At 40.7% G+C, this 20,823-nt stretch overlaps 1 protein-coding gene across 1 annotated transcript in view; it reads left to right on the top strand.

The window, feature by feature from the left end:
* The first annotated feature begins 3,416 nt into the window (after positions 1–3,416).
* LOC128734743 (uncharacterized) overlaps positions 3,417–20,823 on the top strand; it is a 35,681-nt gene continuing 18,274 nt past the window's right edge. Inside the window, exon 1 of the mRNA XM_053829078.1 lies at positions 3,417–4,105. The gene's annotated coding sequence lies outside the window, so the exon portion shown is untranslated. The remainder of the gene's footprint in view (positions 4,106–20,823) is intronic.

Here is a 20,823-nt window from a genome sequence, read left to right on the forward strand (position 1 = left end):
GCTAATCGTAAGTGAAAATTAAGGTTTAGGCATTTGGGTATTCAACGATACAAAATCATCAAAAATCAAAATCATATTCTTCATATTTGATTTTAGTTTATTCTCAATTTCGACTGATTAAAAATAATTCACCAATTCAATTTTTTTCGTAAAGTCCCCCTAGGACTGTATTGATGGTGCCGTTTTATTGTCATTTGCAGCCTTTTTTCATTTCCTGTTGCTGTTTTGTCGTCTTTTTATCATGTGCTTTCCATTTCTATTTTTCTTATCTTCCGTCTTTTCACCTACCTATCATCTCACATCATTTTTACATCTGCTTTCCGTCTTTTTTGTTGTCTTTTCGTCACCTCATTGTCGTCCTATCGACGCCTTTTCGCCATCTTTTGTTATCGCTTTGTTGCGGTCATTGTCATTGTCAATTGTGGTCATCTTTTCATCATCTTTTTTTTTTGTTGGATTATAGTCACTTTAACAGCTTCGGTCATTCGCGGGGTTGGGATTTGAACCCGGGCCCTGGGCGTGAGAGGCGTGAATGCTAATGCTACACCGAGACTGACCCCTTTTTACCATCTATTCATCGTATTTTCGTCATCTGTTCATCGTTACTTAACCTGTGTTTTGGCCTTTTTGCCGGTTTTTTCGGATTCGATTTTTGGTCATCTTTTCATCGTCTTTTATCATCATTTCACCGTTCTTTATTGCCTTTTTGTCACTTTTTGCTATTTTTTCATTGTTGTTCATTGTTTGTGTTTTCAGTACAACTAAAATGTTGTCTTTTTATTGCTTTTTCATCGTTCTTTTGTCATCTTTCTGTCGTGTATTCGTCTTCTTTTCATCGTCTTTTTGCATGTTTTCTCATCCTTTTAACGTTTTTAAACGTCTTTTTATCGTGTTCTGTTTTTCTTCTTTTTTTGTTTTGTTACTGTGTTGACGTTTTCCCGCCATTTTTATGTTATTTCCTTATTTTGTCAATCAATATTTTCGTCGTCTTTTTATCAACTTTCACCGTATTTTTGCAATCTTTTTATCACTTTTTCATCATATTTTTTCATTTATTCTTCCCCAAGGGTTCTATCTACCATCCAAGCGAAAAATGCATTAACGTAAGACTTCCCTTTTTAATTTACTACTCATTAGAGCAAACTCTCTTCACTATTCTGTTCGTTTCTTTCTCTCAGAATAACTATATAAGAAACTTTCGTACCAGCCCCTGTATTTGCTTTTTTGTATCTTAATTTTCAAAGTTTTCATAAAATTTACGAAAATCCGAGGACACCCTGAGGACACTATTCCTTCACCTTCACTTCTTTATTTCAGTACTTTCGTGTATTAAGAAAATTGAGAAAAGAAATAACTGAGTCTCACCATTTCAACAGATCCAGATTCAGTCATTTGGAACGAAGTCATGCTACTCAGATTCACATTAAAGTCTATCCTGGAGCTAGCCCGTTTTTATTATAATGTTCCGGGAATCATTATATAAGCAGACTTCTGGGCTAAGCACGGGCAGTCAACTTTCACCATCATTAGCTGCACGCACTTAAAAAGTTTTACCGAACTCTAAGCAACCGAACGTTCGGTAAAAACGTCGATGGTGCCAATCGACATTTACGGATCATTAGCAACGTTTGGCATCATAAATTGTAAACCAACGTGAACGATCCGCCTTGTAAACTTCGGATTCTAACCACAAAGCAGCTAAAGATCGATCCATTTAATATCCGGACGCACTGCACTGGACGCACACTGAGGGGAAACATAGGGACCAAAAGACGCACCAGGAAATTGTACAAAAAAAGTGCTAACAAAATACCGCTAGACGCTGCTTTCTGGATAACGAAACGTATGTAAAGATGGATTTTGGACAGCTTCCCGGACAAACATTGTGTGACCGCGGCACGAGGAGATGTCTCCAACAGATTTAATCGAGTTTATTTTTGCCATCAAAAATTTGGTAAGAAACTACCAAAGGATCTGCAGCTGCGGTCAGTAAAACTGAAATTGTCATTTTAAGCATAGATTTACGTACGACAATCTCCTCGAAAAGAGGAGGTTTAAGAGCATCATTTGTTGCTTGCAACAGAATAATTTGAGCAATATTTGCTTTTTACCTGCTATGCAAACAAATAGAATAAGTATGTTAGTTAGCAGGGTCTCGTAACACTGTGCATTACAATTGTTTTCGTGACAGGAACTTATTTACAGATTTATGAAAAGAATTTAAGAAAGCTATTCAGTGAGCTAAAGCAAACGAAACGTCCATATTTTATTTTGGAATAGGAAATTACTACTGATTGCATTCAATACCATTTTCCTACAAGACTTCAATTTTAAATCTATTCTGTTTGGGACTATAAAACTCTGTCATTTTCAGCAGATATGTTTTTTTCCTAGCTATTTTACAGACTTTTTTACAGACTGAAAAGTGCAGAGTTAGTTTAGTATCATAGCTTAATACTTCTTTGCACTCGGGCAACTTGTCATATGAACTCTACGTTTATTTCGAAGCTTTCAAAGCTCAGCCGAAAATTTCGCAAGCGCCATCTGAGTCTGAAATTTTAAAGCTGGTGCGCTTTACCTTACTTACAGTACTTTATAAATCAGTTTAGACAATTTCAGCCGATCCTCACTATAGTTTGCGATTGATATTTGGAACGAATTATATTTTAAGCAAATTTTAAATATCCAAATGCCATTATTCGTGGTGTAGGTACTTGAAAATTTACTTCCAATTTGATAATTGGAAACGAACAAAAATAATAACCAAGATCAAAACTTTTGTTCTTATCATAATTATCTATGTTGTTAGCGAAATGCATCCCAAACAATAAAACTATAAATGTTCATTCGCATTTCGCATAGTAAAGACGAACCAGCCGCTGACTGAAAGCATCTGAAATAAAGACTATAATTCTAATTCATTTGTGTGTAAAGCAAATGTACAGACATTTTCATTACCAGCATCGTTTTTAAATTTCTTGCAAATAAATTCTCAATTAGGAATATGAACAAGTAGTAAACACTTTATCACACTTTAACAAGTTTGAGTGCCTTGCCGACCAAAACAAGTTTTCAATGCAACATCTTTCCTACATACTTGATGTCGGTAGGTTGGTGGTAGGTGCACAAGCGCTTGCAAAGAAAACACAAAACAAGCAGTTTGTGCTTTACGCACCAACACCAGCGGGCAATGTTTTCAACGTTTTCGCTCGCATACGTATACAAAACTGACCGTTGATGCTTTTAAATTCTCTCTTGTTCTTGTGCGCTGTGTGAATGGAGCAAACTCAACTCAACATCATTCTCGCCGTCGCCGTCATTCAACTCAACGCGGCAACGGATCAACTCGAAGTTGAACACGAACCGAACCATTCGCCATAGCTGAGCAGGATGTGTTGAGCGTAAAACACACCCTATTTCGTTCGCGAGCAATAAATAATGACATTTTAGTGTGAATTTAACGTTAACGGCACTCGAAAGCCAACCTAAACGCACAAACTAGCTGTAAGAAGTCGAAGTTTAGTGAAATTTAGTGCAAAAAGTCTGTTTTTATTGTGATTTCGTGGGTGACTATAATTAGATGGGACATTTTCTTACCAGTTTTCTTTCTTCCTTGATTTACGTTCGTACGAACGAACGAAGCGCAACTTGTGGATGGTTGAGTGAGTTCACGGGAATCCCGATACAGTGTGTGAGTACTGGTAGCAGTAGTATATATTACATAAATGTAACGTGTTTACAGACGGGATGCATTCGGCGTGTGTTTCTGTGTTTTGTAATGTCCTGATGTGATGCTCAACGAAAACAAAACAACACGATAACGAAAGGTGCATTTCCAATGGTGTGTCGTTCGATGTTTAGTGCAATTTAAACAAAGCAAACCAATTTTGTCGCAAACCATCCCATTTAGGGTCGGTCGATTGTCATGACATGATGTAGATTCTAAGTAGTGTAAGAAACGTAGTGGTGGTCTCATAAGTAGTCTAGTTCGTGAATACAAAACGCAACATCGGATTTTTCGAAACGCACAACGTTAACAGTTACTAATAAACTAGCAGAAACGCAAAAAAGCTATTTAAAGAACGTACAGTACCCAGCACAAAACGTGAGTATGTTGGAATGATTAGTTTTATAAACGTTCATTTTTTAGATTTGGTTGATTTTGTTTGGTTGTTAATCTTAAGAATCATATTAATTCATATCAGACTTGAAAGCATTTTAAATTCTGCGTGTTAATATTTATACGCGACAAGTAATAACTATTGATTTAGTTTTACAAATAATGTAAATTAGTGAACACCACTCAGTTTTCAATATTTTCACCGTTTATAAAAAACGGTTTGTAAGCTTTTGAGCAATTATCAATGAGCAATTCTTCATCATGAAACAAGTGACCAATTTATGTTTGTTTGCTTTGATCCAATTTTTTTTCATATCGTATTATGTATTTTCGTAGCAGATAAATTTGTACTGCATTAATTAGGAACCCCAACACCTAAAAAGCTTTACAGTCTTACAATTTTTGTTATTTCATATTTCAGAAATCTTTCAGGAATTTTTTCTCTTATATGTCCCTAAAACAACTTGATGTCCTGGAAGTAAAATGTGTATGTGTCCCTTAAGTTCGATTGTTTGTCTATATTCTACTGGAATCTATATTTTTTATTAGGTTTTTTTTATTAAAACTCAGGTGCATAAGTATAACTATATATTCTAGTAGTGCACACTAATGTGCTCTAGCTTTTCTATAATATTTGATGAAACACAAAATTTGTCAACGTGGAAGCCGGAAATGAAGCGCTTTTGATTTAATGGCATATAGTATATAGCCCCTGGAATAACTTAATCACTTGCTTAAAAATAGAAATTTAAGTCTAATTTCCAGTTCAATTTGAAGTAATCCAAATTTAGGCCCGATTTCATGCAACTTTCAAAACCAATTTCAAGGTATCTTTGAAGTATAAATCCTCCTACTATATTATTAGGCAATAGTTTGTGAATTAATTATGGTAGTTTTAGCGATTGAAACTGGTTCAATGGATCTTAAAAATAGTAATAAAGATCAACCTGTTGTTATTTTACACACGTGAGAACGCTATAAAATTGAACATAAAAAACTAACCACCACAATCAACTGAAGATTCATGCTCAAGTTGAATCAACATCTTTCATTGTGGCAGCAATTATAAAACAACTTCATTAACCACTAACTCATCTAGTCTAGTTGCATATGGCTATAGTATGTACCAACATGAATGCAGCACATTGTCAAGGTCTCGCATAAATTTCTGCTGCCGTCTCCGACAGCAACTTGTCTTCCCTTCGGTTAACAGTTGCAAAGCATCTTTCGCGCAAGTGGAGGTTTGTGGTGCATTTAAATAAAAACTTTATGAGTAGAAAGGTGTGTTATACCTAGAGCAAAATCTTTACTTTGTTATGTTGAATGGCTATCAGTTTCAGGGATGTTGACTCACGCAAACGAATGGATACAGATTCAGAACTACGGTACTGAAACTCAAGTTGCTGCACAGTAAAGCAGAAACCGTAGTTTAAAATCAAAAGCAAGCAAGACTAACATCAATGTCGCTGATGTCATCAGAACTGTCCGCGTGAACGTTCGCAAATGTTGATAAGGATTACGGTTGGGCAATGTTTCTCGATGTGCTTTATGACTTCTTATCCAGATTGTAACTCTTCTAAGGGCAAGACATCCGATGGTCGTCGATTATTTTCCAAATGTTTCCGACTTTTTGTATATAACTGTATTGTTAAAAAATTGGTCGCATAATTTCAGTTCACAGCTGAAAAAACTATGTCAGTTATGATATTCGTGTCACAGAGAAATGGCAGCCTCGAAACTACTACTGTGAAATTATATATGAAGTCGTGGATCTTTGCACGAGTATATCCACTAATCGTATGTATTTTATAGATAACCGATCAAGGTTAACTCGGGCAGGTATAAGGTGGTCTTGACTTTATTTTTGAGTTGTTATTTTGGGGTGACTAAGAACATGGTTGTACCATCTCCTCACGGCGGTGGCCTTAATTCAATACTGATTGATTAAGTTGAAATCAACGCAGATATGTAGGTGGGAAGAGGGAGCGCTTGTGCGTCATAAAACGTGATTTCTTTTAGAAACAAATAGGTATAAACGGAATAACGGAATATTCAGGACTAAAACGTGATTTTACACACAAACTGAGCGTAGAGCACGCGACTTAATATATCGTGATCGTGAAACTTTTACTGGTACATCGTCAATTTTTATAAAACCGTGACATGCAGTGGCAGTGCATTCAACACAGCAAAAACGCACACTTGGCTGGTTCGATCCAACCAGTCAGTCAATGTAGTACATGCACTAAGAACTGTTGCTAAGTTGTCTGGTATATAAAGCATCTATTTTCAAGAGGGAAGCAGAACGATGCTTCCTTACGCGATTGCATCAGACGGCTGCGGCTGCTGCTGTTGAATTGACATACCACACGCGGTACCTACAACGCCACGGAACGGGCGGTGAGACGAAGAACATGTTCGCTATAGTAAGGAACCGGGCAACGAGAAGGGGTATGCAGCGTCAGGTTCTTTGTTTGCATTGCACGCTGGAACCGCGAGTAGCGGACTATTGCAAATGATAAGCCATTTTTTGATTGCTACCGAGAACTGGTGACGTTTGCCAGAGGAGGTGTGCTTTACCGTTTCCCTGCAGGAAGCAGGTATTGCTGATAGGAACAAGTTAAGACGCAATTGATGAACGAAATAATGCATTAATACTGTACAATATGAACAAGAATTCACGAACCATACCTACCACTAATAAAATTGATTTGATTCAAACCCATACAAGGTGTGGACATTTTTTTGTACTTTGCTTGAGACTCATTTTTTTGCTGATTCTTTCGTGTAACACAACCAGTGCTCGAAAAAAATGACAGCCCTGCATGAAGGCGAATATAAAACGCATTCAGCGCATACAGTTTTACCCCAGGTAGTATTCTTTTATCTGTCAGTCCAAGGGCATGACTACTGAACTGCTGACAGTGTTAATCTTTCTCAGTTTTCTACTTTACAGTTTACTGTATTGCACTAGGCTCTTGAAAATATTTCCAATTAAAAATGCACAAATCTTCAAAATAACTTGGTAAATTACCAAATCAGAAACATGAAAAACTGATTTCATCATTTATTGAATGAATATTTATGTCTAAATGGTATCCTCTGTGATTTTTCGACTCGCAAATGTCGATTTAACTCTTCAACGACAAATTTGGACAGTCCTGATAAGTACTGATTGACCTTGAAATGCTTGGCGTCGACGGTGAAGTTTGCATGAACTTAATTTCCAACGACCAAACAAGCCTTAAAGCGAATATAGGGTATTGTCGTTATCGTCGGGCCACTGTTATGGTCGGGCCATCACGATTTTACAATTATAGTAACTCATGATATCTATGATACAACAATTGTGAAACTTCTTATTGTGATAGCTAACTTTTCACAATATTGTGAGTTTCAATCGTGTATTCAAAACACCCGAACTGAATTCAGTGAATAAATCTTACAAAAAAAAGTTTTCCAGGCACAATGAACTTTTCTTCAAGAAATGATTCATGAAATGCAATTATCGAGATAAATTTTTAAAATGTATGAAGTGTGTTGTGCTGCACACGAAGGCTATAGAAAAATCCCCTCCAGTAAGGTGTTTGGGAAGGCTAAGGTGAAATGCTAGAAAAGCGCTATTTGTAAAGGTCGGGCCACTTGAGAAGTCATGGTTGGGCCACCATAATTTTAAGCGCAGAAACGCAATAATCGTTAGAGAATGTCAGTCACGTAAAATGTGATGAAATAAAGCAAAATTAATACGATAAAAACCTAGATTTTTGTTGATTTTTTCATTGTAGTTGTACACTTCGGAAAAGGCGATTGTAGCAATATTGATTTTACAAGATCGCCAAAATTTCGCAAAAATGCAATTAAAAATAGGGTATTTATACCTATATGAACCATTGTTCACGGAATTCATTCTTTTCATGTTTCTATATAGAATTTCAATACGTGTGTCTCAGATTTTCTTTGGTGGCCCAACCTGTACAACATGGCCCGACTCTGACAACATTTTTTGTCTTCACGTAAATGCCTATAACTTTTTTATTTTTCAAGTAATCAGTTCAAAACTTACCGGATATATATCTTATTCATAGACCTTTGCAGCGATGTATTTAGATTTCCAAAATTCTTTTTGAAACGTAAGTTATGGGCGAATTCCAAAAACGTGGCCCAACCACGACGACACTCCCCTATGTTTTTTCATTTGGGAACTTCAATTCAACTTTTCCATGACATTTTGACGACAATTTTGAAAGCCCGTATCCGATTTGAACATTTCGTTAGCTCTACAATGATAAATTTTTCAAATTCTACCATTCCATAATTTACGTAGATGAAACTTCTCAGCTGATTGTTGCTCTTGATATAACAAGAAGTAAATCGGTAGACGGCAGTTAGTTTGACGTTACTTTATGCGGAAAGACGATATTTCAAACATGGTAAACTGAAGGGACAGACAAATAGCAACAAGTCAATACAGCTTGAAAGTTGTTAATAACAATGGCAAGAAGTCAAAAGACAAATCGGGTTGCTTAAAACCAACAAAGCCGCTGGTACGCACCAGCGTACCGGCAGAACTTTATAAACATGGCCGAGAAACGCTGACAACGGCTCCACTCTGGGTTATTTTTTAAATTTGGGAGGAAGACAAACTACCGGAGGAATAGATTCATGGAGTGGTTTGTCCCAACCCATAAAAAGGGTGATCGGCGCAACTGTTGCAACTATCGCGGCATAGTGCTGGTAAACGCCGCCTACAAGGTACTCTCCTAGATCCTGTTACGCCGGCTGTCACCAACAGCACAGAGTTTCGTACGGAATTACCAGGTGGCTTCATAGGGGGTCGCGCAACTACGGACCAAATTTTTACGTTCCCACGCATCACATCTTTATTGATTTCAAAACAGCATACGAAACAGTCGATCGAGATCAGCTATGGCAAAAAAATGGATGAACACAGTTTTCTGGATAAACTGACGTGATTGATCAGAACTACATTCATCGAGTGATGTGTTTCATACGCATCTCGGGGACACTCTTAGTCCTATTGAGACTGGGCGAGAGTTGAAACAAGGTGACGGCTTACCCTGCATGCTGTTTAACATCGAAACGAGAGACATGATTTTCACCCAGGGTACCCAACCTCAAGGTTCTGCAGATGACTTTGACATTATAGCCAAGAAGTTTGCGACGACGGAGACAATCTATACTAGACTGAAAGCGGAGTCTTGGAGGATTGGGCTACAAAAAAGACGTCGAAGACCAAATACATGAAAGGAAGAGGGACAAATGCGGGTCTCTCACGGACAGTGATCTTTGCGAAGGCGATGGACTAAAACTGGTAGATGATCTAGTATATTTGAGATCGCCATTGACCGCGGACAACAGCTCTACTAAGGAGATTCAGCGGTGCTTTCAAGCGGTAAATCGGACTTATTCTGCCCTTCGCAAAACGCTACGATCAAGAAGCATACACCGCCCTACGAAACTAACAATGTATTAGACCGGTAGTTCTTTATAGTCCTGAAGCCGTAACGCCGCCCACTGAGGATATACGCGTTCTTGTCGTGTTCGAGCGGAAGGTACTGCGGATGATATTTGACGGAGTATAAACTGAAAGCGGAGAGTGTCGAAGGTGTATGAGTCATGAGCTACAGACACTGCTCGGGGAGATTCTCATAGTACATTTGGCGAAAGTCGGTAGACTACGGTGGGCCGGACACGTCGTAAGGATGCCGGACGATAGTGACGAAAGCAGTTTTTTTTCAAGAACGCTCCCGGCACCAGGAACAGGGGGGCTCAACATTCATGATGGCTCGACCAGGTAGAAAGAGATTTGCGTCTTTTGACACTACTGGACGAAATTAGCGACGAACGGCCCAAGATTGAGTTGAATGGAGACGACTGGTTGAAACTGCACGAGCGAACCCGGCTCTATGTTGCAGACGACCACGACAATAATGAAATGACTAAGATATGACATCTTTGTTGATAGTGTAACTTGATCACGTTTACAATGAAACGCGAAAAAAAATTAATGCCCTATAACTTCAGAAATTTATATAAATTTTTTGGTTGAGAATAGCTAATTGTATGTTCAATTATTCTATTGACTCTGAAAAGGGCCGATTGTTAAATAATTATAAGCCGTACCTGGAACATTTACTTGGAACTTGAGTATTTGGTTATACTGATGATGTTAACCGACGTTGCTAGCCCAAAGTTTTCGCTGTCCAAAACTGCCGAAGGTGTGCTATTTTATTCATAACTTCAAAATTTGATGTGATGATCCTGCTCTTGTTGTCATAAACAGTATAACCTGTCTGTTCCTACAATTTACATGCTCTATCACGAACGCTACTGCTGTACTAACGCGTTCAGCGTAATTTCCCTTTCGCATCAAACGGGAAATACCTATAAATAAATACCTATCGAGAACTCGAGACCAGAACGAATTGAACAGGACTTTGTCATTCCCTTTTTGCCGTATCTAAATATGTTAAATAACTTTTAATTTTGATCTTCTGCATAAAAAATAGCGTCAAACCAATGTTGTCCACCGACTTACCTTTTGTTATATACCAGAACAACAATCGATGAAAAGGTTGAGCTACGTAAGTGATGAAATGGCAAAACTTGAAAAATAGAAACATAGAACGGACAAAAATTGCACGTGAAATGTGTTGAAATAAAACAAGGGCTGCTTCTTCACAGTGCTATCAATTGCAAGTCAATGCATGTAAATGCAAACCATCGGAATTGCACTAGTTAGAAGCAACCGAAAGAGGAAAACGAAGAAAGCATACGGTATTTGTTGGTTCGTTACAACAAACTCGTGCTTTTCCGTTTTTGGTTTGGCGCTTGTACTAAGGGCGAGTGTGGGTAGACAAAATAAAACGGTGATGTACAAATGAAAAAAAGTGCAAGTTTTACTCTTCTTTTACCCTGACAACGAATCAAGCCTTTTGGTACTAACACCATTTGGACTTACGTCGTACTTTGTTTTAGCAACCAATCCTGAGGCTTCCAATTTTAGTACCCTAAAGGCCTCTTCCACAGATCTGCAGTTGACTTCGATGATATCGACCAATTTTGGTCTCAAATGCCATCATAAGAGTGTAATAAAATCCAAATTGCTACTTTGGAAGACACGATGTTGACGAAGTTCGATTGGGTACTCAAGAATGACGAAACCTACGTAAAGTTGGTAAAGTTGGTAAAGCATATGAAACTATCGAACTTCACTAAGAAATATCGGGTATGCAAGTAGTGCCCAAAATCAAGAATTCTGCCAACACATCAAAGCTCCACTTAATCGAGCAGAATTTGGCCATCGTCAAGCGGAACTTAATAGAAGGATAAAAGTCTTTCCGGCACTCCCCTTGGATCCGCTCGAGTCTGTTGCAAAACTTGTGCTCAACGTACACGTTGATTAAGTTGTAGTTGAAGAATTTTCTCTCAATTATTCATACGCACATACGGTCAACTGCGAGCGGAATTAGGTCAGCGAATCTTCTGGACAGCTGCAATGTCTACTCCCATGCGATGTAGTTCTCGAGAGCTAGCGGGTTATCCCGTGCCAGTTCATGGAAAGTTCAGATGTTTCAACTACCGATTTTACCCAGGTTTCCGTGTTCTTCACCGGTGCCGTTTGTTCCGTTTCATTTTCATTTTTCGTGGTAAAAGAGAATTTCGGAATACCGGGGTAGTGCAATCAATATTCGGCTGATGGTATGATTTACGGGATACAGCAATTCTTTGTCAACCGTGCCCTCCGAGGCAGACGATGTTTGAGCCGCTCCTAACTTAAGAAACATACGCCGAATGAAGACTGCACTTTCCGAAGAAGGCAACTTCGCTTCTCTATTCTCGACACCACGAGAAGGTAGGCGTTAATGATGAAAAGTTATAATTTTGCACGTACTATTTACTCATTTACCACAACCAAATTAATCTATCAAAACTGATGCGATCAACTGCTTTGGAACTGTGCTGCACGTCATATGCCTTATAATCTACATTGGTAGAACATTTGTTCTAACCATAAATCTAATACCTTATACAGAAGCCTCAAAGATATCCGTATTTGTTTGCTGACTGCTTATGATGAGTGCATATTAATCAACCTGGGAGCCTGTTTTACGTGTCATACTTCTAATAATTGCTACCGCGTGATGTGAATACAAATTATATTAATGCGCTCAACAGTGACGAATGACGAGGTAGTTTTAGAATGGATAAGTTCGATTTTAGTTCCATACCTCATCATACCATTGCTCATGTGATATCTGCATATCGCAAATTATGTACTCGACAGAAAAGATTCTGTCAAAACTGAATGTTTAATGCTCACACACGTTTGGGAAACCAGCATTTTTTCCCACAAAGCATTATTCCGACTCCACCAGCGACTGCTAATAATGGATTCCGGGGGAAAGCACGACCAGAAAACCGTGACGTTACAATACCGCTTGACCTCGCCGACCGACTAACGACACAGTTATTCCTCACTGTCAAGGCCAAGCTTATGCGCAAAAGCTCTCGAGTAACAGAGTATATCGAAGTATCTATACATAGGGGATCGTCTGGCTATAAAACACGGTTGGCTACATATTCACACAAATCCACCCATTGGCGTTGTTGGACTTGGAAGTTATACTTGAAAAGTTTTTTTTTTCACAAACAAGGGGTTGCTCAAAGTTAATAAAAATCGGATTTAATTATATTTAGTGATTCGAAAAAACAGCAGAACAACCCCTCGAGCAATGGAAAATACCACCACTCTGTCACCAGGGCCAGCAAGCGACGACAATAAGGAAACAAAGAGACTGGATCATGCCACCATGCAGAATGTAGCTACTTCACTGTGTGCGAGCGTGCCGGAAAAGTGGGAAAACTACCACGGCTTGCATCGCATCGTGGTGTGATATCGTCTGGGAACTGACTGGCACCAAGCGAGGTCACCGGCGCGGCCGCGGCGTGCTAGTCTGAACTTTCCTGATTGTATAATTGCGAAACCGATACATCGTACGGTATAGTTTGGGGCAGGTCAGTGGCTTTCGGGAAATTTGGAGAGTAAATGGGAAATGTCTCGGCATTGTGACCTCGGGGGCAACACCGTCGGTCAATGGCTTCTAAAATCCACCACCCTAGATCAGCTGATCACTGCATCGGGACGTGCTAAAAAGTAGGTGATGTGTGTTTGTTTGCTTTATTTTTCTATACATTCCGTTCAGATGGCGGACGTTCACCTTTACCGCCGCGCCCGCCGGTGGTACCAACGCATTGCTGAGTCAGTCAAAATGTGTTTCGTCTGGAATGAAATCTGCTAGCCGGATTTAATGGCTGGCTGTGGTCGTTTGCGATTATTCATCAGTTTTCCGCTCTGTTGGTTTCGCACCGGTGAGCCGCCAGTCGCGTGCTTACTTTTTGGCAACCAACCAAAACCGGCTTGGGATAGGTCGTGACACCGGCAGTGTTAAATTGAAGCGTCAAATTTTAATGACTGCTAATTATGTAACAAGTGGTAATTTAAAACGGATCGATAGAACAAACGAATAGGGCACTGTTGGGGTAACGTCAACGCGACTGGTAATGTAATTTGTCAATATAATCATTCAAGTGTTTTCAGTACATTCATTTTACATATTATTTAAACCGCACGCCTATCATTTGTGTGAGACGTGAAATAAGCACAGTATTTGGCCTGCAATGATTGATTGATGATGATAAAACTGAAGTATAAACAACAAACAATAAACCAATTATTTATTATACATCATATCATCAAACAAGGAGGGTATCGAAAAGTCATTTTAAACATTCGATACATTATTGTTGTCAGTGTATTCATGGTGTATTTTGTTTACGTATCAAAAATACAAGTTATTCGTTCACGTTTACAAAGTTATTTTCAAAATACTGTGGATTAAGGGATTGACTCGGAAAGAAATTCGAATTAACGTTCTCATCAAATACAGCAAATGACGCCTTCTCTTTTTATGTACAAAATTCGATTAAACATCCTCTTTTTTACGTCCGAATTTTGAATTAACGTCCTCTGTTTTTACATCCGAATTTTGAGTTAACGTTCTCTCATTTTACGTCCAAAATTTGCGTACTAAACCTGCTGATATCCGACAAATCCAATGAGAAATCGGTTTGCTGAAGACCGGCAAAGCCACCGGTAAGAAGCGCCTACCAACAGAGCTTTATAAATATGCCTTAAATACGATGGCAACGGATCTACACTGGATTATTTTCAAGATTTCGAAGGACAAAAAGCTACTGGAGGAATGGATGGAAGGAGTGGATTGTTCCATCTACAAAAAGGGTGATCAGTTCGACTGCTGCAATTAGCGTGGCATAACGCTGGTAAACGTCGCCTACAAGGTACTCGCCTAGATTCTGTTACGCCGACTGCCATCGATAGCACAAGCTTTCAAGTGGGTTTCATAGGAGCTCGCGCCACTACGTTTGAAAAATGACGAAAATGCATATCACATCTTAATTGATTTCAAAGCAACATTCGATACTGTCGGTCGAATCCAGCTATGATAGACAACGCACGAACACGGGTTGATGAAATCGTAGCAGCAAAAAATCTCACGCGCTCGGAATTTCCACCACACAAAGTAGCGAAAATTGCCGCACGCTCTCTTGGATTGAGATGGTAAAAATATTCCTTAATTATACGCAACAAAAATATATTTAATCGCTCTTCGTTTCACGGTACACGGTTTTCGTATTGCTCATACCCATTGAAGGAATTAAGCTGGATTGTTGTAAGACTCTGTCCCAACTAGGTGCTACACGTTTATTAAAACTATTGACCTTCTTGGGATTGAGTTTCCATGCAGAGTATGGAGATAAAAGAAAAGCTTCCAAAAAAGCTGTATCTAGAAGATGCAAGAGCTCCACAGGAGCAGAGCAGATACGCAGAACTCTCTAGTTCTGAGTTGCAACAGCGGCAAATGTCAGGTAATTCACAGACAAACAAACGAGACTTTAGCAGCCGAGAACCAGTGTGGCTCTTGCTGTATTAGGAATTCCTCTCCATTGTACTCGATCGTGGACTACTCGTCGCCAATTCGTTGCGCGTCTCGACACACGCAAGTCGGCTAGGGCCCCTTCTTTTCTGATGCTGGTGGGGTTCTTGAAGAGAACGGATTTCACTGCACAGTCCGTCTGTAGCTCGTGATTTATACGTCTCCGCCACTCTCCGCTTTCCGTTTGTACTCCACCAAAAATAGTCCGCAACACCTTTCGTTCAAATACGCCAAGTGCACGTATGTCTTCCGTAAGCAAAGTTACTGTTTCAAGTAGAGAGTAGAGGACTACCGGTCTTATTAGCGTTTTGTACATCGTCAGCTTTGTGCGGCGGTGTGTGCTCCTAGATCGAAACGTCTTGCAGAGGGAAAAGCAGGCTCGATTTCCTTGTAGGCTTGAATGCGTCGTTGGATCTCCTTATTCGTATTATTGTCAACGGTGACCAGAGTTCCCAAATATACGAACTCATCAACCACTTCCAGTTCATCGCCGTCAATAGTCACTGTCCGTGGGAGGCAAACGTTACTTTCTCGGGAGCCTCTTCCAACCATATTTTTGGTTTTCGACGCATTAATTTGTAACCCTATGCTAATAGCCTCCGTGTTCAGCCTGGCGTAGATTGCCTCCGCCGTCCCACGGTTCCTATTAATGATGTCGAAGTCGTCTGCCAAGGCTAGGAGTTGGCTACTCTTGCTGCAGATCGTTCCTCTCGTTTCGATGCCCGCTCGCTGGATAACACTTTCAATAGCGATGTTGAATAACATACAGGACAGTCCATCCCCATGCCGTAGCCCTCTGCGCGATTCAAAAGGACTTGACAGCATCCCCGAAACGCGCACGTAGCACATCACTCGTTCCAGAGTAGCTTTGATCAGCCGCGTCAGTTTGTCCGGAAAACCGTACTCGTGTATTATCTGCCATAGTTCGCCATAGCCATCTGCCATAGCCATAGTTCGCGTTCAACGGTATCGCATGCTGCTCTGAAATCCACGAAAATATGATGCGTGGGCACGTTGTATTCTCGACATTTCTGAAGGATTTGTCGGAGTAAAAAATTGATCCGTAGTAGCACGGGCCCCCCTAAAAAGCCCGCCTGATACTGCCCTACGAATTCTCTTGCTGCTCTTCTCTGCTCTTGGGGAATGGAGATAGACGACACAACCACAAAATCTGGGAGAGCACCTTGTAGGCGGCGTTGACCAGCGTAATGCCGCAGTAGATGGGACAGACTACGCCTTCCCTCCACTCCACCGGTAGTTTCTCTTCTTCCCAAATCCTTGAAATCAGCCAGTAAAGTGTCGTTGCTAGCGATTCTTGACCATTTTTGTAGAGTTCTACCGGGAGTCGGTCCTTTCCGGCGGCTCTATTATTCTTCAGCAGACCGATTTCTCGCCGGATCTCTTCGAGATCGGGAGCTGGTACGCTGTTGTCGTTTGTAGGTAGGTTTGTAGGTCCGAGGTTAACTTCCATTGCGTCTCCTGCCGCTATATCGCCGTTGAGGTGCTCATCGAAGAACTGCTTCCACCTGTCGACCACCTCGCGCTCGTTTGTGATTAGATCCCCTCCCTCGTCCCTTCACATGTCAGGTTTTGGTGTGTGGGCCTTGCGAGTTTGGTTCACCTTCTCGTAAAACTTGCGGATGTCATTAGCCCGGAATAGTTGTTCTAGCTCCTCACGATCTCTGTCCTCCTTCTGACGCTTTTTCATCCTCAGGATCGTGATCAACTCATTCCTCGCTCGTCGATACTTGGAAAAATTCTTTCTCGTGGATATGCTCAGATAGTTTTCCTAAGCTCTTTTTTTCCTCTCTATCGCTTCTTTGCATTCCCCGTCAAACCAGTCATTTCGTGCACTCGAGGTTTTCACACCTAGCATATCGGTTGCGGCCTCGTTGATGGCCGAGCGTATCCTACTCCATTCGTTTTCGAGGGTCGAAGCATCTAGCGCTACAGAGGAAGGCAGAGCGTCATCCAGTACGCATGCGTCGTTTTCGGCAGTTCGCGGGTTGTTTAGTTACCGAATGTTTAGCCGAGGAGGGCGACTTTGTCGCGAGGTATAAACCGTCGATAGCTTTGAGCGCACATGTACTGCTACTAGGTAGTGGGTCGAGTCAATATCCGCACTCCGTAGGGAGCGTACGTTGGTGATGTTCAAGAAAAACCGGCCCTCGATGAGAATATGGTCGATTTGGTTTGAGATTCGTTGATCAGGTGATCTCCAGGTGGCCTTGTGTATATCTTTGTGGGGAAAGAAGGTGCTTTTGATCACCAAGCCTCGGGAAGCCGATTTGGGCGTTCATAACCCCGATGACGATCTTGATGTCCCGTGGTGAGCAGCTGCCGTACGTTCCCTCCAGCTATGCATAGAACCCTTCCTTCTCGTCGTGGGGTCTACCTTCGTGTGGACAATGCACGTTTATGATGGTGTAGTTGAAGAAACGGCCTTTTTATCCTCAACACACACATCCTTTCATTGATCGCTTTCCAGTCCATTACGCGATCCTGCAATTTTTCCAACACTACGATACCCGTTCCCAGGTCGTTGGTCACTCCACCACTCTGGAAAAATTGGGCTTTGCCACCACGGATCTTCCACAACTTCTCGCCTTTGCGACAGATCTCCTGCAGTGCCACGATGCCAAACTTTCGGGGTTCTAACTGATCGAGTAGCACCCTGTCGCCACCAACGAACTTTAGCGATCTGCGGTTCCAGGTACCAAGTCTCCATTTCATGTCATTATTTCGTCGCCTTGGTCCATGCCGAATGTTCCGAGAAGATATTTCTTGACTGTTATTATTTTTATGGGTTTAGGTAGGTAACCGTACTAGGGCTTACGCTACCGAGTCTCGGGATGGGGCTGCTATCTTACAGTGTCGAGACAACACTGTCCCTCCTCCCCTGTTAGTATACCACCTTAGTTTCCACCGGAGTTGGTTACCCGATCTCCGCTAAGGTTGCTCGTATTCCGGCTGGTACCACGTGGAGGTAGAGGTAGGAGTTGCTAGATAAGAAGCTAGGGATCACAATGGGGTCTGTTTTACGCATTATCCAACCGTTTACCAACCTGAATCAACCTATCTGAATTAAAAGTTAATGTATGTTTTTAAATTTTAGTCGTTTACCCCCTCAATGAAAGACCATCTATTTTGTAAGTTTGTATAAAGTTATTCGAAAAAGTCGACCTCACCCGTTAAAGTGTTAAGACGGCATGATTGACCACACAACACTTTCGTGCTTGAATTACCATCATTAGTATATTATTATCAAATACGTCTCTATAAAAAACGAATAATAAATATCAGCAGGCGCTAGTCGGTGGCTTATATATTGCGACACGCAATTCTCACCAGACGAACGTGATAACTCGTCGTCTGTGCAATCTGGTTCTGGAATACCGCCGTCTTGAAGCTTCGTTCGAAGTTATTTCTACTTTCTTCAGCATTGATTTCTTGTACCGTTCGACTACAACTTGGTTGATGAGGATGACTCATAGCCTATGAACGAACTTCGTGCGGAAAAAGATAACACCGTACGATCAAAATACGTCTCGAATGAAAACTACTTGTAGTGTTTAACATTTGAATCCAATTAATGATTGCATTGGAAATCGACCGGTATACGGGGATTTTTGGCGTACGTTTATTAATCTTCCCTTAAGTACACATACCAATATCATTCACGATGATAAGCCAAGCGCACGGTATCTATCACCGGTGGTTCTTCATATATCCGTTATCAGACGCTGTTATTCGTCAATACAACTCCGCAGCGGCGGGTGAGATTTGACATCTATTTTCGGACACCTGTACGCAAGTGATGTCATCATGCTACTTTCGTCGAGTGAAGTGATTGCGGATAAGAGACCGTGCAAACGAAAACTATATTCTCATCGTTTTGAGCCTATACCGCGAATATGTATGTTAATGGTATTGCGTTCATCAACATCCAGGATTTTGCCGTGATCGACCGATGGCTCCCGATAAAACAAAATGGTTGAACACGTCGTCGACGTGGCAAAATGTTAAAGTAGTCTACTATTTTTTATTCATTGTTTATATATAATCCTTACTAGATATCTGCCTTCCCCGTTACGTACAAGAACTCGCGTGATGTAAAATTCATTCACGATGAGATTACTCAACTTCTTCATCGTGAATTTAAAATGAATGAAAGAATTGTGTACATTGTTTTTATTCGCCAGAATAAAAACGAATTCACCATTAACTTACACAGATGAATCAAGTTTATGATTAGAGAATGTGTAATGTAAGGTGTAATTTTGAATGCGGCTTCGTTTTAATTTAAATCCATAATTTATTAGTGTATGTATCCGTACACCGCAATGCTCGGTGGGCCAAAACCATATTCAGAAGTAAACACTTCCGTTTCAATCGGAATATATCCCAAGCCCCACCTTCAGTCATACGAATTAGCTCAAAAAAGGAAATTGATAAAAAATCATCCGATCGGTGAACAAACTTGAAAGATCGAAACATTAAAGTAGGTAGTACGTCACATAAGTACCGCCGTTTCTCTCAGGCCGCCTTCCCGGACCCCAGAGAAAGGAAACGCGAGCATCCAATAACGGTCGTGGTCATCGCGTCTGGTTCAGGGTAACGGAACGGACGAACAAAGCGAATGAATGCAACAGCACTAGCACACATGTGTGTGAAGATATCGCCATTATTCCGCTAAGCCGGTCGCCGTCTGAGCCGGTGTTCGAATCGACCTACGGTGTGGCATTCATTTCGCGTTTACCACTCGTTGAGTACGGAAGGATTTTTACAAGCCTCGAGAGCAGTTGCGAATTAAAACAAAGTTAAAATTATTGGAGTGTGTGACTGAAAACATAACAAGACGTTCGTATCAATTGTCGGTCCACAACACAAGAGACCTCACAGTAGTGCTGCTAGTCGAGAAGCTCGGTGGTTCAGTCGGTGCAGTGGCATGCAGACGTTCGACTTAAACCGTGTGTCGCGCGATATTAATTGCTGTACGTTTTATATTAATTTATGTCCTCAAGTGAGTTCATACAGAAGAGAGAAAAACAACTCTAGAAGGTTTTAGTGAAGTTTATGGTTCTACACAAAGCTGATAACCGTGCAGATTGCCGATTTGTAAGTGGCTGACTCTAAGCCCTCAAGAAATCTTCTGAAGTGTGTGTACATGTGTTTTGTGTAGTTTATGTTTTCCGATTCAGAACAAGAACTGGATGTGCTGGCCTTGAGCTTAGAGGTAGGTTGAAAATGCTGCCAATCAACTACCTTACTGTGTTGAAATTCACACAATTTAAAATAAAAAAAACCTATCGGTCAGTTGCGAACTCTTTAGATAAACAAAACTGCCAGAAAATAAATAATACAGCACCGACCAACCGGCGGTGTGTATGACGAAAAATAGCTGACCGAAAAAAAATGTTGCGGTGGCCTTCGGAAAGTTTAATGACTTTTGAATACCATCGCAAAACATCATTCAGCGGCGTGATTCTCCTGCCGATGTTAATTTATGCATTCCCAAAACGTACCTTACAGCTGACATCAATGACGAACTTGTTCCTAACGTTTGTAAGAAGTGGGTGTGTTGTACCTCACAGCCCAAAAATATCAAGTTCAAGTGATGTTGTGTTGTGCTTGTGATTCAGGTTTCGGGGATTATGAAATAAA

This window comes from Sabethes cyaneus, chromosome 2 (assembly GCF_943734655.1).
Source record: "Sabethes cyaneus chromosome 2, idSabCyanKW18_F2, whole genome shotgun sequence".
Taxonomy (NCBI): Eukaryota; Metazoa; Arthropoda; class Insecta; order Diptera; family Culicidae; genus Sabethes; species Sabethes cyaneus.